This window comes from Haematobia irritans, chromosome 2 (assembly GCF_050003625.1).
Source record: "Haematobia irritans isolate KBUSLIRL chromosome 2, ASM5000362v1, whole genome shotgun sequence".
Lineage (NCBI taxonomy): Eukaryota > Metazoa > Arthropoda > Insecta > Diptera > Muscidae > Haematobia > Haematobia irritans.
This window is the reverse complement of record NC_134398.1, coordinates 76,779,747-76,792,690: the sequence shown is the minus strand read 5'-3', so window position 1 is coordinate 76,792,690 and position 12,944 is coordinate 76,779,747. Positions and strand designations below refer to the sequence as shown.

The 12,944-nt window shown below is 33.0% G+C and overlaps 1 protein-coding gene and 1 long non-coding RNA gene across 3 annotated transcripts in view; both read right to left on the bottom strand.

Annotated features, from left to right (window-relative positions):
* Window positions 1-12,944, bottom strand: part of LOC142225565 (zinc finger CCCH-type with G patch domain-containing protein) — a 47,972-nt gene that overhangs the window by 25,031 nt on the left and 9,997 nt on the right. The gene's annotated exons all lie outside the window — the stretch shown is intronic.
* Window positions 11,139-12,221, bottom strand: LOC142225566 (uncharacterized). The gene is made up of 3 exons (XR_012719325.1): window positions 11,920-12,221; window positions 11,750-11,855; window positions 11,139-11,684 (listed from the first exon to the last, which is right to left on the bottom strand). It is a non-coding gene; the product is annotated as an uncharacterized LOC142225566 (long non-coding RNA).

Here is a 12,944-nt window from a genome sequence, read left to right as displayed (position 1 = left end):
TTCTACATCCTTGTATGTACGAGGAACGTTAGATACAAAGCATTCAGCGTTTAGAGCAATAGCAATGTAATCATATCGAGATGGCGGTTTTATCACTCTCGAACTTCTTCGAAGCTCCATGGTATTTTCAGAATCGTTCACGTTGGGCTGTTGAATATTTTCATTAATTTCTTCTGGATAACTAATCACTTCTTCAAATGATTCATCCTCACTAACGCGGTTATTTTGATCAAACCCATTTTCTACATGAACCGATTCATTTTCATATCTTTCAAATTCACACATTGGTGTCTTCTTTGTGCTATCTGAACATTTGAAATCTTGTTCGTTAAAAATGACATCTCTAGATAGAACTATCTTCTTTTCTGCTGCATCCCAAAGACGATACCCATTTCCCCTATAGCCTACCATAAACATCTTTTTAGATTTTGTATCCAGTTTTCGTCGCAAAACTTTTGGTATATGAGCATATGCTGCAGAGCCAAATACCCTCAAGTGAGACAAATTTGGTTTCTTTCCTGCCCAAATTTCTGCAGGTGTTTTATTCTCCAAAAATTATGCGGTTGGACTTCTATTCGTTACATAATTTGAGCAATATAAAGCTTCCGTCCAAAGGTATTTCGGTAGATCACAACTTGATATCAAACTCCTGGCTTTTTCGATTAATGTTCTATTCATTCTTTCTGACTTTCCATTTTGCTCAGGCGTATAAGCATTTGTGTATTGAATGTTTATCCCTGATATTCTACAAAAGTCTTTGAATTCTTTAGAGGTATACTCACCCCCGTTGTCGCATCGTAAGTTAGATATTTTGACATCATGCAAATTTTCAGCCATAGCTTTGAACGTTTTGAAATGAGTTAAGACTTCAGATTTCTTTGCCATGGTGTAAACCGAAGTGAAGTGGGAATAATCGTCTATAAATATCACCATATATTTCATTCCGTTCCACGAAGTAAGGTGAATTGGCCCACATACATCAGTGTGCACCAAATTTAGAATTCTAGATGATGACACGTATTTTTCTTTGTTTTTAAAAGGCAGACGGCATTGTTTCCCAAAAACACACGATTCACAAAAAGTCTTTTTAACGTCGAACTTTTCCATGCCATCAACCATTGACTGTAACTTCTTCATATCACTTGAGTTTAGATGACAAAGTCTTTTATGCCACAAGTCAAATTGTTGCTCAGTTCTGCCGAGATTTGCACTTTCAACAGTTTCAACATTGATTTGAAATTCGTAGGTTTTGTTCCTCCTTTTACCCTGTAATACTAGCAAATATTTTTTAAATATTTTAACCTTTCGGTCTTCAAATACCGCCTTCATTCCAGCTTCCTCGATTCGGCGAATAGATAACAAGTTACATTTTAGATCTTTGCAGAGCAAAACATTTTTGATGGTACATTTCAAAAGTTTTCCATTAACATTTAAAGAACCAATCACTGTTCCAGCCTTGTCCGCTTCGATACATACCCCATCCTTCGCAACCCCAATTACTATTGGAATGTTTAACTTATATAGGTCATAAAAACAGTTTTCATCATTTGCCATGTGGTCGGTTGCTCCAGAATCCACAATCCAGTTCATGGAGTTAAAGGATATTTGACCATTGTCATTATTAGCAACAAAACACACATTCGAATCTACAAAATTACTTTTTCTTTGCCTTTCATTTTTGTCCTTTTTGTTTTCGCCGTTGTAACCTGATTGTTCTTTTTTAAATTTGAAACAATTCTTCTTCATGTGGCCTATTTTCCCACAATAATGACATTTGAACTTAAATGTTGTTTTCATTGCAACATTTTCAATCGGCACATTTTCTTCGTTTTTGCATTTGCGTTTGCGTTCCTCTTCTAATAACCTATTCTTCACAAATTCCATCTCTACTGAATCCGGGTTGAGAGTTTCAATGGCCGTTACCACATTGCTAAACGATTCTGGAAGAGTTAATAACAAATGACATATACCGTCCAATTTTTCTATGGTAGCACCAGACGATTTCAATTGCCTTAGAACGTTATCAAATTTTAGAAAAAAAATCACACAAATTTTCCGATTCTTCACATTTCATCGTGAGCAATTTCTTTCTCAAAAACAACTGATTGGAGATACTTTTCTTTGCAAAGATATTTGAAAGGGAAACCAATATTTCATAGGCCGTTTTACAGTCCTTCACATATTCTAGATGAGAGTCACCAATTCTTCTAATAATGATGGATTTGGCTTTCGCATCTTTCTTCCGCAAATCATCTCTTTTAGCTTTAGAGATACCAACAAGCAAACATCATTCTGAACAACTTCCATCAAGCCATGTTCATTTAAGACAGTCTCCAACCGAAATTTCCAATTGTCGAAATTCCGACCCTCAAACTGATGCACAGAGAATAATTCTTCAGCCATATCTGGGCCCATAACCAGATAAATATCAGCAAATAGTTTTAAGGGTTATGACAAAAAGAAATTTATTGAATTTAATTTGAAGTGAAAAGAAAGAAGAAAGGTAACTAACTGAAAAATTATTTTCTATGAATACATACAAAAATTTAAAGCACATATGATCAGATACTATATTATAAATAAAAGTGTTTATAAAAACAAGTATTTAATTGTATTTCAACAGTCTCTTCGCCTACTTCCGTACATATGGATAACGAATTTTCCTGTGTTGATCAGACGGAAGTAGTAACATGTTTTATAAGAATTATTCTGCCTTATATACTGTCATATATCGCATATCTCTTCAATGGAATAATCACCACTAGTACCTTTCCTTCTATATGGAAACATGCTAAGATTATATCACTGCCCAAGGGTTCGAATGAGTTTCGTCCGATTGCAATTCTTCCTTATCTTTCAAAGGTGTTTGAGAAGATACTGTATCGGCAGATGTACACATATTTGAATGAATGTTCCCTATTATGTGAGCAATCAGGATTTCGTCCTAACCACAGTTGTGTAAGTGCCCTAGCTGAAGTTACTGAGAATATTCGAGGGAATTTGAAGGATAATAGGATCAATTTTCTTGTTCTTCTTTTTCATTCCAAGGCATTTGAATGTGTGGATCATATTATGCTGGGCGCTAAGATGCGTCATTTGTTCGGGATTTCTCCTTCGTCAGTCTAATTGATTTCATCGTATCTGTCTAATCGTTTTCAGTCGGTATTCTCAAAGTCTTTTACGTCTAGTCCGTTGTCTGTATCAAAAGGAGTGTCCCAGGGTCCGATACTTGGTCCACTTTTATTCTCCCTTTATATCAATGACCAAGTCAATTGTCTTTCTGTCAGGTGCATATGTACGCGGACGATGTTCAGGTCTATATTAGTGGCACGAGGAATGGGCTAGATGAAAACGTGGGGATGATCAACCATGATTTATCTAGGATTTATGCACGGGCTGGTGCTAATGGTCTGTGTATTAACCCAACCAAATCTAAATGTTTGATTATAAGAAATAGGTTAACGCGATTTTCTCACGATATTGATATACGGATGGGTGGGAGGAGACTTGAAATTGTCGACCGTGCGAAAAATCTAGGCGTGATGTTTAATAGCTCTCTTACTTGGAGGGATCACATTAATACAGTCATAGGACAGGGTTGCTGTAAATTACGGTCACTATGGGCCACGCAATAGCTCACACCACTTAGGATAAGGTCTCTTCTGGCTAAGACGTACATAGTACCACACACAAAAAATTATCACCAAAATTTTTTCAATTAAACACTTAATTGAATTTGGAAACGGATTCAATTAATATGTTAATTGATTAAATTAATTATTTAATCAAATCCGAATAAAAACCAATTAAAAAAATGATTGATATTTGTTACGTTTCCAATTAAAATATTAATTGATAATTTTTAATTACAAAGTGATTGAAATTTTTTCCGTTTCCAATTACACATGTGATTGATCCAATCACCTTTGTGATTGAAACTGAATAATTTTGAGCAATGGAAAGAGCGAAAAGAGAACAAGAGAATAGGTATTTATTCAACAATGTATGATGGAGAGATCAGTCTGTGGAAGTAACTCGTAACGAACGGTTGGGTTTTTGTTTTTCGCGTAAATTGAAAAACATGATTGGCGACATTCTGTCTGCTGCATTTAAAATGTGCGCATAAATATTTTGAACGCAACAACAAATCATAGTGTAAAAATTCGCCAGAATGGTGGAACCTTTACCGCAACACGAGATATTTCTAAATGGTTGTTGTCGCCAGGCATTTTGCAAATTTAAATTGATATAACAACAGTTTTCGTCGGGGTCACCAATGTAGAAATCAATGCGTCGTGATGATTAAAAATTCCAAAAAGCAATAATTTTATTTTTTACAAATTATGAAAAACAATTGTCTTGAGGAAATCGTACATAAGTCTAAGGCTACTTTGTTAATCCTCAATTAAATAAAGAACAAACATATATCACTTGAAATGAAAAATAATCTATGACTACTACATAATTTAAAACAAAAAACAAAAGTAGGATTTGAAATAGTGTCGCCACAATAGCAAAGGGTTGAAATAAATAAAGTGTGCAACAACAAACGGCCACGTGGTAAAGGTTTGAAAAAATATATGAGAGAACGCATTTGAAATTACCTGTGTTTGTGTTTTGTGGTATTGTAAAAATGAAAAACAATCTACGTTTATTGAAGGTAAGAAATTGTGAATACCGTTTTCCATTGAATACCGTTTCCCATCAACTCCATCATTTTATCAAATATATAAGAATATGTTTGCAATAAAAATTATAATTTTAAAATTATAATTTTTTTCACTCCTAGTTTTCTTAAAACCAAGAGCGGTATGGGTTTGTTGGAAGATTCACCTTGAAGTTGCGAAGTGGCGTTGGCATTAAATTGCATTTTTGTTTTACCTGCCTTTATCAGTTTGAACCCAAGTAGAGAGCAGTATATCTGGTATATAAACTAATGAGCTGAATTATGTAATGGTAAAAAAGTTCTTTCTTTTGGATTTAAAAATATGAAAAATATATATTTTCCATTTATATTTTTTTCTATTTCCAGAATTTGCAAAGTATCATCAATATAATATCAAATATAACATTGCTTTCCCATTATTTTTGTCTTTGATTGGTTCAAATTTTAATAGACGATTTCAATGTGTGGATATTTTGGAAAGCAATTGTTACTAAAATTAAATTACCGAGCTCCTTAATACACCTTTTTATGCTAAAAGACTACAACTGCAAAAGAAGATTATAAATCTGCAACCTGGAACTAAGAATTGAACTTGATATTCTATGCAGGTGATGTTTAACAAAATTAACTTTTAATTGAACAAAATTAAATTCGAATTATTCTGTTTACTTTCAGAAAAACTAATTTAGCTTACAGGCTGCTGATTTGTTGGAAATCTGGGCGCATCTACATATTAGAAGGAACATGCTGACATGGTTATTATTATAAGGAAGATAATGATTTATATAATTTATTTTTTCACCCTATAGTTGTTATTGATAATAATTGTATTTGTAAGTTATGTTAGAACAAAACACAAATGACAAGAACCAAATTTATTTGTCTATTGCATAATTCAAAAAATAATAATATATTAAATATGTTTTATAAGAAACACATATTTTCTCTTATTTCAAATAAAACTAAATACGATTTTAGGGTCGCAATATATAAATTTTTTGATTGAAATTTATAGCCAATTTCAATTAATTATTTAATTGAATGAATCAAATAGTTGATTGATTTTTGTCGCGAAATTAATTAAAATTTTAATTGATTCAATTAAAACTGTGATTGAATTTTATGTTAAAAATCAATCACGTTTTTAATTGATTCAATCACACAATTAATTGATTCCGTGACAAAAGTCAATTAAATTTTTAATTGAAAATCGTGTTGGTTTTCAATCAAAATGGGTGATTGATACTATCATTTTCGTGATTGAAGACATTTCAATTAAAAAAATGATTGAATCCGCGATTTTCGTGATTGAAATAAAAAAAAAAAAATTTTGTGTGCAGGTATTATCTATGGATGTGAGCTGTTTGCAAACTGTGACTCAGTGAGCAAACGCAAACTAAATACCTTTTTTAATAGTGTGACGCGATATGTGTACGGCTTGAAGCGACGGGATTCTGTATCTCGTAATAACGTGGTTCTGTACGGGGTTGGTATTAATGAGTTGTTGCATATAAGGTCTACATACAGAAGATAATTTATACGCGCACACCACCGTATTTGTATCGGAAAATAAGCTTTGCCCGATCCAATAGAGGTAATGTTACGATCTTCAATTCCCATTTATTACTCAACTCTTTAGACTAACGGTTAATTACATGTCATCTTATAAGGATAGCGTAATAATAAAGAATATGACATTTCAGTGCATAAATATAAATACATTCAACATTTGCATGGTTGCCATCCAACACCTCCCCTTTTTAGTGGTTAAACTGGACTAAACCTCAATACGGGTCGTCTTGTTCTTTTCGAGCGTCTGAGTGTTGGAGTATCCATTATAGGCATCTCAGTGTCCGTAGTTGTAGCCGTAGGTTGTGTCACTATTGGTTCATACACCACTACACTACTTCGTTGGTTGCATTGGACATGGATGCTGATGGGTTGTTCTTGGGATCATTATATACGTCCAGTGCTGTATTCCAATCAGATTCGGTTTCAGCAGCATTGTTATGATTGTTCCCTAATTGATTGATATGGGCTCTTATTAATTTTCCATTTTCCAAAAATACGTTATACAAAAAACTTTCTATTATTTTACCTGGTCTCCAGCAAAAATTGTTATTGCCTGCATACATCCTTACATACACTGCCTGTCCTTCCGAAATATATCTCTCTTTGGTTCCATGTTTGATATTAAATTGTTTTTCCATGATTTCATTTTTTATGGAAGGCGTACGATCATCATCAGGTTTTACTAAATCAAGTACAAATCGTATTTTTCTTCCAAATAGAACTTCGGCTGGTGATTTCTTATCTGGAGTGTGAGGATTTTGAGTAGACCTATAACTTTGCAAAAATGTTTGAATTTTTTGGGTTAATATGGAATTTTCTCCCTTTCATTCACAAACCTTTCCGCTTGGCCGTTTGACATTGGATAAAAAGGACTGGAACATAGATGTTGTAAGATAATTTTCAAATTGGGCACTTTTGAATTGCGTGCCGTTATCGGACACAATTGTTCTTGGTAATCCAAAATGTGCGAAAATGTCTTGCAGAATTTCAATTGTCCGTTGTGCTGTAATGGATTTTGTTGGAACAATTTCAGGCCATTTAGATAGTGCGTCGACTACCACTAACAAATAGTATCCATCAATTGGACCAGTATAATCGATGTGCAAACGATCCCATGGCTCTGAAGGTATAGGCCAAGATCGAAGATTAGTTTTCGTTGGCATTTTGGCTGCTGTTGCACAACTTCCGCAATTTTGGACAAAGACTTTTATGTCATCGTCGACATTTGGCCAATAAACATAGCTTCGTGCAATTGCCTTAGATCTTTCAATCCCTGGATGTCCGTAATGTATCTGTTTCAAAATTCTTTTACGGTATATGTTAGGAATCACGACTCTGTCGCCCAACATAACCACGCCATCCACAACGCTTAAACACTCTCTCCGGTTGAAAAATTTTTTTAATTCAGAGTTGTTTATATCTGATGGCCAACCCTTTTCTATATACTTCAACAAAACTTTTAAATTATCGTCGTTAGCAGTTTCATATTTAATCAATTTATTTGTTATTGGCAGGATTTGAAGATTATCACTGAGAATATGGTTTATTTCTTCTTCCATTTGTATTGAAGCAATTACATAGTCTTCATTAGATGATTCTTATCAATCAAACGCGATAAGACGTCTGCGTACCCAAAACTGTTAGTTGATATGAAACTGATATCGAAATCGTAGGCTAATAGTTGAACTGCCCAACGTTGAAGACGGTTAGCTTGGTGGACGGCAATGCCTGATTTTCTCCCAAAAATTGCAAGCAACGGCTTGTGGTCAGTTTGAAGTTTAAACCTTCTTCCAAAAATCATTTTGTGAAATTTCGTTACAGCGAAAATTAAAGCTAACGCTTCTTTCTCAATCTGACTGTACGACTTTTCGGCTGGAGTTAATGATCTGGATGCATGACTAATTGCTTTAACAGATCCATCAGGAAATTCATGTAATATGCATGCACCTATGCCATAACTAGATGCGTCTGCTGCAACTATTATTTCTTTCGTAGGGTCATAATGTGTTAAAAGTAGATCTGAAGACAGCGCTTCTTTTAATTTTAAGAAAGAGTTTTTGTGATATTAGTCCATTGCCATTTTACGTTATTCTTCAGTAATTCATCTGTGGACCTCTTAGCTCACTCATATTATTTATGAATTTACTATAAAAATTGACTGTTCCTAAGAATGATAGTAATTCCGATACATCCGTTGACTCTGGCATGTATTTTATGGCTGATATACCTTCGGGATTGGGTTTAAGTCCATCTTTATTTATGATGTATCCGAGGTATTTAACTTCATTTACAAAAAATTTGCACTTCGAAAATTTAATTTTAAATCCGTAGTATTGGATTCGGCTTAAAACCTCGTATAAATGTTTGTTGTGCTCCGCCTCATCTTTACCAGAAATAAAAATATCGTCTATGTATGCAGAGACATAACATTTTGTCCATTATCTGCTGAAAAATTGATGGGAATGATTTTACTCCAAAAACCATTCTGTTGTAACGGAATAAACCCTTGTGCGTGTTTATTGTTAGTAAATGCTTGGATTCATCGTCCACTTCGATTTGTAGAAACGCATCTGACAAATCGATATGGCTAAAATATGTGGAGTTAGCAAGGTTTGAAAATAAGTCCTCAGGCAGCGGCAGCGGATATTGGTGACTTTCTAGGGCGTTGTTCAATCGCGTTGAAAAATCTGCACAAATTCTGACTGATTTATTTTGCATTCTTATAACTACGATTGGCGCAGCCCAATCCGAATAGTTGACAGGAGAAATTACACCAGTATCTTGCAATCTTTGCAGCTCTTCCTCGACCAGATGTTGTACTGCGTATGCCACGGGACGTTTAGCACGGAAAATTGGTTGAATATCTGGTCTAGTAACCAAATGAGCCTTCATTTTTGTGCATAATCCAAATTTTTCGTCCAACACTTCTGAAAATGAACTTTTAAGAAGAGAAATACTCTTATCTATTGAAAAGGTACTTCCCCCTTTTTCAACACATATATTGTTGCAGATGCTGTTGATAGACATGTCTCCTAGTTTCAAAGCGTTAATCCAATCCAGGCCCATAACATTTAAGTCATTAATTGGTGTTACGTAACACACCACTTTTGCGAATTTGTCTTTGAAAGTTACATTGCACTCAAATTGACCAGAGAGAGGTACCTTTCCACCATTGGCGCCTCTAGCTGTATCAGCCACCTCTAGGGTATTTTCGATGTTGAGTTCTTGAAAGCTCCTTTCAGATATGATCGTTATATCAGAGGCCGTGTCAAACTGCAGAGTTAATTTGTTATTATTCACTTCGATGTTAATGTACTTTCGTACAGAATCTTCTTTATTTACAACAAAAATACTTTTTGTTTCTTTAGTTGATTTCCCAGTCTTGTTAAACTGTTGTGGTTTGTTCTTAAGAACCATATTTTTGTTTTTAGCAACATTGCAATAGCCCTCTTTATGGCCCATCAATTTGCAATTTTCACATTTGTGTTTTTTATACGAGCACTCGTTAGCAAAATGAAGACCACCACAATACCAACATGGATATTTTGGAACTCTCGGAGACTGTGACTTCTTTATTTGTTTTATTTTGGTGTCTATATGGTTTGCTTTTTCAATGAGTACCGTATATACTTTGAGGTTTATTATTCGTTGGCACTCTCTTGAAAGTATGTCCAACGTTATAGAGTCTACTTCATTTTCAAGTTTATTGAGCAATTTTGTTCTAACATCAAAATCTGCTGATGATTTTAGACCCATTACAAAAATCAGACATTTGAATTGATCTATTGTCAATTCCCCCAATCTGAATTTTTCACATTGTCTGTTGACAATACCTGCATATGTGATGAAATCCGTGAAGGCGTCTTTTGTGATTTGGAGACAATTATATCTCAAGTTAAAGAGAGAGGTATGAAGACCGAACAGTTCTGTGAGCTTTGCGACGGTTTGATCAAAAGTAAAGTCCCTCGGATGTTTTGGCAATATGTAACTTATATATTTACTGTGAACTATGGTATCCAGTTTCCTTAACAAGAGTCTTACTTTTGCTGCATCATCCAGCTTCTTACCATCAATTTTGAAAAAGTCCTCGTAGCGAGCGTACCACATGTCGAATGTGAGGTTATGTTCATCATGGTGGAATTCTGTGATATTTGAAGCCAATGCTTCAATTACAAACTCCGAGCTATCTGCTTTCGGCATAGATGAAGTACTAGTTCCGACCCCTCTATTGTCTCCCAATGTCCTACAAAGCTCCTGTATGGCCGTATTGCTCTGCTCCTGCTGGGCTTGCATTTTAATGAGCAATTGCTTTACCATTTTCATCTATCCAAAATTTTTTCGTGTTGTCGAAATTTTTATTTTGTTTAAATTACGAACGAAAAAAAAATCTGTAGAGCTCTTTAACAAAATCATAATATAGAGAATTTTGTCTTTTTTTCGACTGAGATTTTTCTAATTAATCTTTTCTCCTCGTCGCCTATGTTACGATCTTCAATTCCCATTTATTACTCAACTCTTTAGACTAACGGTTAATTACATGTCATCTTATAAGAATAGCGTAATAATAAAGAATCCCAATAAACACAAACGTTTGAAAAGTGCTAAACTTCAACAATTTTTCAAACATTTTTTCAAAGGATTAGGGTAATATTCAAGTTGAGAAATTGTTGAGAAAATCGCGTTCTCAACAAAAAACAGACATTATCCTCAACAGTGAAATTCAACACATTAGCAATAATATCTCAAGTGTTATCCTCAAATTGAAATGCATCGCTACTCAATAATTTGTCAAACAATTTTCGATGCGAGTCAAATTCAAAATTAACATCGTTGCAAATACTTTTCAACCTAAATTTGTATGAATGATATCCCCACTTCAAATTGAAAGTCAAAGCCAAAATTCTATGAATTTTGTATAATTTATTAATTTTCATCAAAATAAAATATATAATAATACACTACACTACATAATACACTACAATACCAATTGATAAATAATAATCTTATTAAACATATCAACAAATAAGAACAAAAAAAAAAAAACAAACAACAAAACTTTAAATATCTTAAACATTATTAGTAAACACTTTTGCATTGATAACTCGTTTTCCTTCCTTTTGGTGTCATAAAACAGCATTAAAATTTATTAACATGCGGGCAATTTGAAATTAGGAACGTACTGGACCGCGTGTTAGAATTGATTTCCAGCAGAAGGAATTCACAAAATATCCATTTTAAACTGATAATAGCATATGAAATAAACTGATGATGTGATGCACATTTTCATCCAGAAGTTGTTGATTTCAACAATTTGTTGTTTTTAACAATTTTAATTGGTTGCACTTGTAATGTTTCTGGAAACTTTTTCTTGTCGATAAGCCACTCATTTTTCATTGGTCGGCTTTTTATTGATTGCAAGAATGTAGCATCCAAAGATTTTAGTTTTCTGCAAAGAGATTTAAATTTAGTGACTTCTTTAAAGTGTTGATTTAATTTTTCATATTGACGTACCAATTATTATAAACTATTTGAAGCAGTTCCAGTTAATTGTCCACCATTTTTTCATTAGTCAGCTATTTAATGTTTTCAAGAACGTAGAATCCATAATTTTAGTTTTCTACAAAGAGATATACATTTAGTGACTTCCTTAAAGTTTTATTTCATTTTTTATTTTCACTTACCTATTTTTATAAACTATTTGGTTATTTGTCTAAAATTTTCCATTTTTTTTATTTCTTGCAATTGACCACGAACTTCGTTGCACAAATAAGTATTGAAAACCACATGGTTTTTTCGTTGCATTTTAGGGTAGTGTTTTGTCAAAGTTTTCTCATATTATCTTCAACACCTTTTCAAAGATTTCGTCAACATTTTGGCAAATTGGAAGTAATTCGCAAACAATTTGAAGATGAGCTATTTCAAGTCATGTTGAATTTATGTTGAAAATTATATTTACCCTCAAACTGAAAAGTTGTTGCATTTGAAAAACGCTCATCCTGTGTTTATTGGGATATGACATTTCAGTGCATAAATATAAATACATTCAACATTGGCATAGTTGCCATCCAACAGGTAAGAAACTTATACCTATGCTACATCGGAAATTAATATCACAATGGCAGTTTTTCATTTTCGCAATACGTCTTTGGAACTCTCTACCAAATGAATTACAAACTCTCAGCAATTCGGTAATTTTCAAACGTAAACTTTGGGAATTTTGCAAGGAATCTGTAGATTAAACGTCCTCAATAGAGAATGAAAACGGGTTTATTATTTATTTATTTATGTATTTATATAGTTTTTCTTTTTTATTTATTTATTATTATTTTTATTATTATTATTATATATATATTTTTTGTATTTGTATTATTTATTATACTTTTTTTGATCAATTTCTTAAATTTAATTAAAAAATTTAAATTGCTATTTTATATATCTTCTTGAAATTAATTCTATGCTATAATCTATACTTTTTTGCATTAGTTATATTAATTAAAAATTAAAGTTATATTAATTAAAAATTAAAGGATATTTTTTTAACCACTTTCCTTAATGTTAAATTTCAAATTTCTCCGGTTGAAAAATTTTTTTAATTCAGAGTTGTTTATCTCTGATGGCCAACCCTTTTCTATATACTTCAACAAAACTTTTAAATTATCGTCGTTAGCAGTTTCATATTTAATCAATTTATTTGTTATTGGCAGGA